This window comes from Lacerta agilis, chromosome 10, assembly GCF_009819535.1.
Source record: "Lacerta agilis isolate rLacAgi1 chromosome 10, rLacAgi1.pri, whole genome shotgun sequence".
Lineage (NCBI taxonomy): Eukaryota > Metazoa > Chordata > Lepidosauria > Squamata > Lacertidae > Lacerta > Lacerta agilis.
Window position 1 is genome coordinate 52,066,266 of NC_046321.1, and position 12,271 is coordinate 52,078,536.

A 12,271-nucleotide genomic window follows, 5' to 3' on the forward strand; every position below is an offset into this window, starting at 1 on the left:
ACACGGAAGGAGTGCTTGCCGCTCGCGCCCGCCATCTTGGGTGGACTGTACATGCTGCGCACGTGCGCCATGACGTCACGGCGCGCATGCGCTAGGGAGCGACGCCCCTCCCCCAGGGGGGTGCCCCTGCTTTGCTGCCCCAGCTGGCAAAGAGGATCCCTACGCCCCTGACCTTGCATAAAGTCTATAGGAACTTCCAGATGGCAGCCAAGCATTATTAGTGATAATACCTTCCATAGTTCTTGGCACAATATGAATGCTTCAACATTAAAAAAAAGCAGTTCAATCCTAAACATGTTACTTAGGAGTGGGGTCCATTACGTTCATTGGGATCGAGACATTCCACTGATGAAAGTGGAGTCCCAATCTCGCCTCCTGGCCAGCCCTGCTAAGGCCAACTCTTGCTGCAGACACCAGTCCCTGCCTCCGTTTATCCCCCAGCCCAGTGTGTCATTTGATTCAGGTTGCTTTGCTCCTGTGCAGAACTACACCTGTAGTCCACCAGCACTGTCCAGCTTGCAATATACAGGCAGGCTTTCGTCTCTAGGGCTTACTGGAGTCCAGTCTCAGGTTTATCTTCTGAAAATGGTTCCCCCATCATTTTCACAGGGTGTCTACATATATATTGCCATGGCAGCCGAAGTCAGGGCAGCCCAGGCTATGCAGCTGATTTCACTGATCTTCCAGGTGCCATGAAGACTGGACTCTAGTGCACAGATAGTCAACCCAGTGCCCTCCAGATGTTGTCGGATTCCATCTCCCATCAGCCCCAGCCAGTATGGCCAATGGCCAGGGATGCTGGGAGTTGAAGCCCAGCAACACCATGAAGCAGGGAGGCCAACTTGAATAAAATATTGGGGGGCACAGGTAAGCCCCACCCTGCATAATCAGTCACATGAGACGGTGCACACACATTATTTTAATGGCAATCCCCATCAACGGGGTGGGGGGGGGCTGAAGACCCCATAGCTCCTAGGAATTGGCTCCTATGTCATGAAGGCACCATGTCGGCTATCATTGCTCAGCCAATGTGGCCTTTGTGGTGTCCATTTTATCACACTATGGACGGATCTGTGCATCTTTCCAAAAGGCAATGATTCCTGCTTGAAGGAAATCACATTTCCCCAGCACTCAACCAGGAATATTCTGTTGTGGGGAAAATGCAGTTCTTTCTCAGACAAGCGAGTTTATTGCAGTGAGGGGACGTTAAAGTTTTCTGACAGGAAACACTATTTTAATAGCTTTTTTAAAAAAGCCTTACATTTAATTTTCATTTTTACACAACCTCGAACACGTTCCCACTGTTATTTAAATAGTGGAATTCGCTTTGTCCTTTTAACCTAAAATCAATGAGTAGTGCACTAGGAAAGGTGCTGTTCCTCCAACAGGTACAGTGCCATTTCATGGGGGTAATCATATTTTGCTCATCACCTGGAAAAGACTGAGGCGGCAATCTCAACTCTTGTTTTCCTGGAAGGAAGCCCCATTGAATTCAATAGGACTTAACTTCTGAGTAGACATGGTCAGGATTGTACTGTTGGTGGTTGGATACTAGGGCTCCCATCCTGTACCCACCTACTCAGGAGTAACCCCACTGAACTCAGTGCAACTGCTACATGTAGATGACTGTCCTGTGATGCCCAAGCCAACTTGCATCTGGTTGCAAGGATGCTAAAGCTTCTACATATTTATATGCATTTTGCTCATGAAGGCCCAGACTGTGCTTGTTTGCCACAAAAACCTTGTTAAGTTGGCAGCAGCAGAGAAAATATAGTAGGGTGTCAACTTTTACTCAGGATGCAAGTCACTGCTGAAGCCAGTGAGAAATTGCCAATGAATTTCCAGTAATACTAAATAACTTATTCAGAGTTGTTTTAACAGGTCTATAAAAATTAGGCAGAACTTTTGAGGTGGGGTGAGGGGGAGTCCCTTATTTTTGGCACATAAATTGCAAACCTAGTATCTATTTCTCTCTTCTTGCATTTAAAACAAACACTGGTCTGGCTATAGTTTTACATTTTTACTATGTACATAAGCGAGAGTGTACTATTAGATATATATTTTTGCAGTATTGAGACACACCTTTGGTGATAATGAAAGCAAGATCTTATTTTGTCTTTACCTAAGGAAAATCACTTTGAAATCGATTGCATAAACTGTGTACCCAAAAAAAGTTCCCAAATGCAAATACATTGCTGATCCAAGATATTTACATAGCTATTGTATGCTTACAGAGTATAATAACTGACACACATTTTTTTTAATTCTGCATGTTCTACAGCCAAGGCTACAACCTACACAATAAAAGCCGTTTTAATAGAAACCTTTGCCTGAATACTTATTTTCTTAAAATATCTGCTTGCAAACAAAAGTTTAACTGTGGGAAGGGAAGGCCAATCCATCGAAAACTCCATACAGTGGCGCTATCAAGCTTTGCCCTAGCATTGACAGCTAGTGGTTTAAAACTTCCGTAGCCATGTTTTGCCCTCCCCATACAATTCCTCCTGCGAGTGACACAATATCATCCTGTCCCATTTCTCTTAGGGGAGCTTACTCTATATTCATTCAAGGCAAATGGCAGCAAGGAGCTCTGTGCCACTGACTATTTCAAAAGCTTTGAATGTGAGAAACGCCTCTTCACCATTTGCAAAACACCAGCATTTTTGGGAGTCTACTCTGTTACTGCCAGACTGTTTTATTGGGTACATAAGCAGCTGCGTGAATTCGCCCTGTTCCTCACCCTAAATCTCTCTTGGCATCCGTTAATCGTTCAAACATTTTGTTTGCTGCTCAAATATTTGTCCTTTATCTTTCATGGTGGTGAATACAAACTTAAAAGACATCGCTCTGAGCAGAAACCTGAATGATGTGACAATCATCAAGCAGATTCTTTGACTGAGCTAGCTTAAGGCTGCTGTATCTAGAACTGTACTCTTGAACGCACCAACTAGGGAGTAAACTCCATTGAAAACGAGCAGAATTTAGGGCTTATCCACACTCACCTTTTGCCCCTCACTTTCCAAGCAGAGGTCCGCACTTTAAGTCTCCATGTATGAGCGTTTTGGGAGGATTTTGCCCACAAAAACCCACAATTTAAAGCTGAATTGGAGTAAACATCAATTTGGATTTTCCATGGGGGGAAACCTTAGGTATAATTTTGATTTTTACTCATTCTATCTGTTTTCTATCTACCATTCTCCTTCATTGGAAGTTTTTAAGCAGAGCTTAGATGGCCATCTGTCATGGATGCTTTAGTTGAGATTTCAGGTGGTTGGACTAGACCTTGGGGCCTCTTCCAACTCTACAATTCTATGATCTATGATCTATGTGTACAGTTTCCTTGTCCCATTGCCTTTTGCCTTCTCCTTCCTTCTCAAAAATGGTTATGCTACCTCTACAATGACTGCCCTTGGGTCAGTGTGCAATCAGTCAGATGAAGATCAATTAACTTGGTGTAGGAGGGGACAGAAGATAAACCTGTACACTGAAAGCAGAGACCAGATGTTAAAATAGCACATCCCATGGGATACAAGGTGAGTCATTTCCCCTAAAGCGAGTGTGGAGGCAGGAATTTAAGATGCAGCATGGGTAGAAGAGAGTGCAGAATCCTTCCTATACTTGTATTTTCCCTTCCACGATGTTTTTCCACTACTGCAATGCAGTCTACATGGGGCTACCTTTGAAGGTGACCCAGAAACTACAACTTATCCAGAATGCAGCACCTAGACTGGTGACTGGGAACGGCCACCAAGACCACATAACACCGGTCCTGAAAGACCTACATTGGCTCCCAGTATGTTTCCGGGCACAATTGACAGCCATCTGTCAGGAATGCTTTGATGGTGTTTCCTGCTTGGCAGGGGGTTGGACTGGATGGCCCTTGTGGTCTCTTCCAACTCTATGATTCTATGATTCTATGAATTCAAAGTGTTGGTTCTGACCTTTAAAGCCCTAAATGGCCTCGGCCCAGTATACCTGAAGGCGCGTCTCCACCCCCATCGTTCAGCCCAGAATCTGAGGTCCAGCTCCAAGGGCCTTCTGGAAGTTCCCTCCCTGCGAGAAGTGAGGTTACAGGGAACTAGACAGCCTTCTCAGTAGTGGCGCCTGCCCTGTGGAACGCCCTCCCATCAGATGTCAAGGCAATAAAACTTTCAGAAGACATCTGAAGGCAGCCCTATTTAGAGAAGTTTTTAACGTTTGATGTTTTAGCGTGTTTTTAATATTCTGTTGGGAGCTGCCCTCAGTGGCTGGGGAAACCCAGCCAGATGGGTGGGGTATAAATAATAAATTTATATTAATTTGTTAGTTACCGGTAGTTAGTTAATAACGGCCATGGGGCCAAGTTAGCAATCCTGCTCTGGTGCAATGTAATAAATGTTGATGTAGCATTTACCTTGGCTCCTTTAAAGTCACTAATGCAAATTTTACGCAGGAGTGGGGAAACCATTGATGTCCATTCCACCCGCCTTTAAAAAAAATATTATTCCTTCATAGTTGTGTAATGACAGCCTGAAATGCATCAATGGAATTATTCCCTCTGTTAGTGATGATCAGGGTTGAGTGCCAATCTTTATGTATCTAAAACGATACTACCAACATACAAGACGGGGTGGTGGTGGTATCAGTATGCTCAGGGGACTCCAACATTTGCAGATGTATTAAAAATATTAAAATGCTCTAATCAAAGTTAGATTCCTATAGACACTTTGCTTGGGAGAAAATCCCATTGAAGTCAATGGAATTATATTGTGAGCACACATATTAGTGGTGACTAATATAAGTCCCACAGATTTTTTTTCTGCTAACTTTAGTTGGATCAGGACCAAACTTATTTCTGGCACGTAGGTTGTTTCATTAAAGAGAGTTATCTTTCCCCCCCATCATATTATGGAGGATACATCTTCTTATTTAATTGTAATTATAACACAGTTTTCGCTCTTTTACCTTTCAGTGATATATTCTTCAATTGTATCTGTTCAAGTGCAGAGGAATCTTATCTAAGGGGTTTTATTAATTGACTTTGCAAGTTGAGGTAAATAGATTCCTTTATGAAAGAGGAAGTGTAAGAGGATATAATTTTTTATAATTACCAAGCTCTTCGCTAGTGGTGACAGAAAGGTAGATAAAGGTGCAGAATATAGCACATTCAGCTGCAGTATTTTTAGGAGCTAATTATGACAGATATCCAAGAGAAAAAGAAGTGCTATCATTTAACAATAGATAGATATAGATAGATAGATGATTAGATAGATATAGATATAGATATAGATATAGATAGATAGATAGATTAGATAGATAGATAGATAGATAGATAGATAGATAGATATAGAGATGATAGATAGATATAGAGATGATAGATAGATAGATAGATAGATAGATAGATAGATAGATAGATATAGATAGAAACATGAACACACATGAACAATTCTGGGCTGCATCAATAGGAGTATAGCGTCTAGATCAAGGGAAGTAATAGTACCACTATATTCTGCTCTGGTCAGACCTCACCTGGAATACTGTGTCCAGTTCTGGGCACCACAGTTCAAGAAGGATACTGACAAGCTGGAACATGTCCAGAAGTGGGCAACCAAAATGGTCAAAGGCCTGGAAACAATGCCTTATGAGGAACAGCTTAGGGAGCTGGGTATGTTTAGCCTGGAGAAGAGAAGGTTAAGGGGTGATATGATAGCCATGTTCAAATATATAAAAGGATGTCATATAGAGGAGGGTGAAAGGTTGTTTTCTGCTGCTCCAGAGAAGCGGACACGGAGCAATGGATTCAAACCACAAGAAAGAAGATTCCACCTAAACATTAGGAAGAACTTCCTGAGAGCTGTTCGGCTGTGGAATTTGCTACCAAGGAGTATGGTGCAGTCTCCTTCTTTGGAGGTCTTTAAGCAGAGGCTTGACAGCCATCTGTCAGGAATGCTTTGATGGTGTTTCCTGCTTGGCAGGGGGTTGGACTGGATGGCCCTTGTGGTCTCTTCCAATGATTCTATGATTCTATGAACACACACTATGTGTGCATGAGTGGAGTAATAATGAGATATCACGTTTTATAGCAATAGTAACACACATACATTATGAGCACAATTCAACAAAAGTTTATTGAAAACAAGTCAGTTGGAATTAATGGCTCTTGATTTCCCTTCTTCAGACCTTCTTTCAATACAAAGGGTGACAGGGCGGGGACGAGGGGGCAGATTGAATAAAATATTGAGAGGCCAGGTATGCCCCACCCCACATAATCACATGACACAGCACACGTGCACCATTTGAATGGCAATGCCCATCAACCGGGAGGGGGCTTAAATATTTTAGGGGGGGGCTGAAAGGACCTTGGCCCCTAGGAGTTGACTGCTATGGGGCAGAGGATGAGCTGGTGAGAGCAGAGCTCCGCTCCCCTTCTCCAGACAATTGTGATTACAGTTGTGTAATCACACGATTGTAATGATTTAGAACAGTGGTTGCCACCCTTTTGGGTATGTTGACCCACTAATCCAACTTTATTTTTTGGGTGACCCATCAATTTAATGTCAGATGGATTTGGGACCTCAGATCTTCAGTAGCTGTGAGTTTTGTGTATTGTAACTGAAAGTTTGCCTCTTTCACAACCATTACTTGACAGATCCAAATTTCCTTAACAGACTGGAATTGGCGGAATAGCACTTAGAAAGTTATTCGCCATTTTCTTTATGGGAACGTACGACTGTTGCCTCTCTGATGTTTGGGTTACAAGTATCAACACAGCATTGCACTACAAGCAATAATTATTTGGGGTTCACTTATGAAGCTTGTCACCCGCTTGCTCAGCGTTTGCAATCCACAAGTTGGGGAATGCTGTTCTGGAATGCCCAAATAGGGCTTTAGCCATGCCCGACTTATCTGTGCATTCTAAATCATGTGATCGAAGTCATGTGGCTCAAAAGAGCAGAGATGGGCCACCACCGCACACTGTTTATGCATTGGGTAAGGTTTGAGGGGAAGAACCTGCCATAAGTGCATACAGGCTTTCTCCATTATTTTGAATGCTTTCCACAGTTTTCAGTAGAAAGCTATTGTGGCAAGCACCTGTGGATTGTGCCCATCTGTTCTCTGTCTTCCATAAGCTGTGGAAGTTTAGGAAAAATTAAGTGATGAATATGAGAAAATATTGAGAAAACCACATTATTATTATTTTTCAGTGCTCTTCGTTTTTCCAACTCTGAACACTTTCCCAACGGCTAACTTAAATTTGCCATTGCAAGTTTGGCTTTGAAAAACAGAAACATCACTAAACTCTTCATAATATGAATGCAGATGATGCCATCTACTGGCCATCTGCAAAATTATCCCAGAACGGGGAAAATGCACAGAATAAGGCATTAAGAATAAGGATTAAGATTGCCGGAAGAAGTATCAACAACCTCAGATATGCTGATGACACAACCTTGATGGCAGAAAGTGAGGAGGAATTAAATAACCTTTTAATGAGGGTGAAAGAGGAGAGTGAAAAATATGGTCTGAAGCTCAACATAAAAAAAAACTAAGATCATGGCCACTGGTCCCATCACCTCCTGGCAAATAGAAGGGGAAGAAATGGAGGCAGTGAGAGATTTTACTTTCTTGGGCTCCATGATCACTGCAGATGGTGACAGCAGTCACAAAAGATGCCTGCTTCTTCGGAGGAAAGCAATGACAAACCTAGACAGCATCTTAAAAAGCAGAGACATCACCTTGCCAACAAAGGTCCTTATAGTTAAAGCTATGGTTTTCCCAGTAGTGGTGCATGGAAGTGAGAGCTGGACCATAAAGAAGGCTGATCGGTGAAGAATTGATGCTTTTGAATTATGGTGCTGGAGGAGATTCTTGAGAGTCCCATGGACTGCAAGAAGATCAAACCTATCCATTCTTAAGGAAATCAGCCCTGAGTGTTCACTGGAGGGACAGATCCTGAAGCTGAGGCTCCAATACTTTGGCCGCCTCATGAGAAGAGAAGACTACCTGGAAAAGACCCTGATGCTGGGAAAGATGGAGGGCACAAGAAGAAGGGGACAACAGAGGACGAGATGATTGGACAGTGTTCTCAAAGCTACCAACATGAGTCTGACCAAACTGTGGGAAGCAGTGGAAGACAGGAGTGCCTGGCGTGCTCTGGTCCATGGGGTCATGACTAAATGACTAAACAACAACAAGGCAAAGATAATGCTTTTTTGACTGGGAGGCCTGTTCAGTAATTTGTTCCTCTTCTTCTTACCCACTCCCGTTTTAAAAATCCAAAAACTACCACATGGATCCAGCCTAAATTAGTTGCATTTGGTTCCCATTGACATCAGTGGGACTTAAGTCATGAGTAGAATCATAGAATTGCAGAGTGGGAAGGGGCTACAAGCATCATCTAGTCCAACCACTTGCAATGCAGGAATCTTTTCCCCAGCGAGGAACTTGAACCCGTGACCCCGAAATTAAGAGACTCATACTCTATGAACTGAGCTATCTCACTGATTACAACATAGTGCTTTCAACTATCTGACTTTTAGAAGACATCTGAAGGGAGTCCTGTATAGGGAAGTTTTTTTTAATGTTTTATTGTGTTTGATGTTCTAATATGCTGAAAGTTGCCCAGTCAGATGGGCAGAATGTTGTTGTTGTTGTTGTTCAATATATGTTGTGAATATACCTGAAACCTGCAGTCTCAATCCCACTTAACCTGGGAGTAAGTCAAATTGAAATCAGTTGAAATGAAATCATCATCAACTTACTTCTGTGTAGACATGGTTTGTTGTTGTTTAGTCGTTTAGTCATGTCCGACTCTTCGTGACCCCGTGGACCAGAGCACTCCAGGCACTCCTGTCTTCCACTGCTTCCCGCAGTTTGGTCAGACTCATGTTGGTAGCTTCGAGAACACTGTCCAACCATCTCGTCCTCTGTAGACATGGTTAGGATTAAGCTATTAGATAGTTTCACATAGTTCCTGATACCATTTTAAACCATGGCTTACCCAAAATAATTCTGGGAGTTGTAGTTTGTTAACGGTGCTGAGCATTGTTAAGAGCAGGGGTAGGCAACCTAAGGCCTGTGGGCCAGATGTGGCCCAATCACCTTCTCAATCCAGCCCATGGACAGTCCGGGAATCAGCGTGTTTTTACATGAGTAGAATGTCTGGTTTTATTTAAAATGCATCTCTGGGTTATTTGTGGGGCATAGGAATTCGTTCATCCCCCCCCCCAAAAAAATTATAGTCCGGCCCCCCACATGGTCTGAGGGATGGTGGACCGGCCCATGGCTGATAAAAGGTTGCTGACCCCTGGTTAAGAGACTCCCAATCCCCTCACACAATTACACTTCCCAGAGTTCCCTGTGAGGAGGCATTAACTATTAAACCATTCTGAGAATTGCAGTTCTGCAAGCGGGGGAAAGAATAGGGCCTTAACAGAAGTAAGCAAAATAATGATAATTGTAAGTAAAGCTGCATCAAGATACAGATTCAAGGGCTATTTGCTGAGATAAAACATGACAGAGATGCAATGACTGAGGGGGCTGGGATTCAGGGATGGAAATGTCGTTCTGCCTCATAAATTGTTTAGCTACAAAGGTTGGTAGGATTACAGCATAAAGGGTAGGGGAAGAAAGAGAAAGAACAAACCCTATCCAGTGTTTGAAATCTGTTGATTACTTCCCTATGAAATAGGGAGATCAGGTTTTGGATATCACAGGGAAACAATTAATGCGAAACCCAGAGATCTTGAAACATGTGTGTCTAAATCCAGCTCTTCTCCTCCAGCTGTTCTTTAGAACAGCCATATAACTTTGGAAGCACATTTTTTTTATGCTGCAGATTTCACATCAATGCCAGCCTAATGGCACCTGTGCCTTGACCTCTGCTCCGAGCGGGAGGAGAAGCCAGGAAGCCGGATGGATTTCCTGGGTGAAATTATTTCTGTATTACGAGGAATGCTGTTCTTCTTCAAATGCGCCAACCTCCTTCGACAATTGCAGTGCTCTTTGTAGCTTTTGCAGTGTGGGGCACTCAGACTTCAGACCTACCCAAGAGATAACTCGGCAAACCAGAGATCTTGGATTTTGTCAAGTTGGTCTAGGCACAGAGGGGCATCAGCATGGCACCCATGGGTGCCCATGTGCCCATAAAGACCTTCCTTGGAACCCACAGGGTCCCTCCCCTGCCCACTCTGAAATTAAGCTTATGCTTATGGGTCCCCTAAAATATTGGTGACCCCTCTAGAGTTTGAGAAAAAGTAAAGAGGTTATGTAGTATGTGATTAATGTATTACTGATAAATTATTTTATTAGATGAAAGCTAGAGCTCAAGCTGGACAGCTCAGTTGGTTAGAGTGTGGTGCTGATAACACCAAGGCTGCAGGTTTGATCCCCATGAGGGACAGCTGCATATTCCTTCATTGCAGAGTGTTGGACTAGAATGATCCTCAGGGTCCCTTCCAACTCTGTGTTTCTGTGATTCAAAGGGAGGGGCACAAGGTCCTCCAGAGGTACCTGGATGACACGTCCCAACTTCCCAACATTCGCAATACTGGCTGGTCCTGATGTGTGTTGGAGGCAAACAGCAGCTAGAAGGTCTTACTTTCCCTACTCCTGCTGTAGAACATATACCCATTTCTTACATATGGATAATTTTAGGCATAGCATGTGGAAATGACGTCATGTCCAGGTGATCCCTCCTAATTTTAAAAGGCTGCCAGTTGCTACATTTCCCCCCACCCCATGTTTAGTCCTGACTTTGCATTGCAGAGCGAGACAAAACAGTCGAGGGAATGAAGTGACGCTGAAACCATCCCAATGTCAGGGGCAGACCTTGATAATATGGCACCCTGTGCAAGGCCAAAACTGGATGTTTTCCACCCACCCTCATGCTGCCTTCCCAAAGTTGGGTAAGAGAGAGACGCCTGCTTTGGGAAGGCGTCATGAGGAGCTCTGGCAGGGTCCTGCATCCCTCCTTCCTCCTTCCCAAAATTAGGCAAGTGCTAACTATACTTTGGGAGTGGGGAAGGAGAACTCTACTGTAGGACCTTATCAGAGCCCTCACAGCTCCTCCCCATAGTCCAGAGCTTACTAGGCTTTAGGAAGGAGGCAGGGAAGTCCCCTCTGTCTTCTGTGGGGAACCAGTCAAGTTGCCCTAATCCCATGCTAAGGATAATGATTTGATTTCCTGAAATGGGAATGTTTATTTATGTTCAATTACTGTGTACTTTTTAACATGGGTGGTTCTTTTCCCCTCAGGCAGCAGCTGTCATGTGATTGGCTGAGTGTGAGTCACGTGAGAGAGGCATTCCATTCTGTTGTGACTGTTATTCCAGTAACTGCCGTTTTGTAACTGTCTTTCTACAGTATTTCTCTCTATGTATGAGGGAGAATGGCTGCTGAGAGAGGTTTCCCAGGATACTACTGTTTGTCAGTGCGATCTGTCTGAAGTGAAACAGACAGAGGAAAATCCCTAAACTTTAATAGGGAGAAACCTGCGCAGGAGCTCTCTGTAAGGAACAGAGAGAATACAGCTGAGGTGAAAGTAAAAACCGTTCATAAGAAACTGTAAGGCCTGAATAAGGTAAGACTCCAGTGCAATTCTCAACTTGGTTTATAAGTCTGAGTAAGAAGACTTCAGTCTACAATTCAAGTGAGAAACATGTGATCCAATTTGAACAAACGTGATTGTAAATACATTCTTCTCAGTTATATGTTTATGAAAGTCAGTGCTTTTTTTCTTAAAAAATGTTTAGGGATACTCTCATTTTCCTAATATTGAAATACTGCCCCTCAATGAGGCCAAACGTAGACTCACAAAATGTTTAGGGGTATGCATACCTCTGCGTCCCCCCAGAAAAAAGCACTGATGAAAGTAAACAAAGAGTCTAGACATAATATAGTCTTCACAAAGAAGCTATTAATCACCCAGAAGAGTTATTTAGCTTCCTAGCTGTAACCTACTCTGCTACTTTGTATATCATCAAAATTTATTTTACATGCATAACAACCCACCTCTGTGGTATGTTTTCTCCATCCCAGACCCTACATCAGAGATAGCCAACATGGTATCATCCACATGCTGTTGGATAACAACTCCTGTCATCTCTGACCATTGGGCCTGCTGGCTAGGACTAGTGGGAGTTGGATTCTAGCAACATCTGGAGATCTATCTCTACCTTATACAGTAACTGGAAAGCATAAACAATAAATCTGAAATACACTATGATTCCTTCCATACCCATTAATCTAAGCAAACTACAGCACTGGGGGCTAAGCTAAACTCAAGGCATGT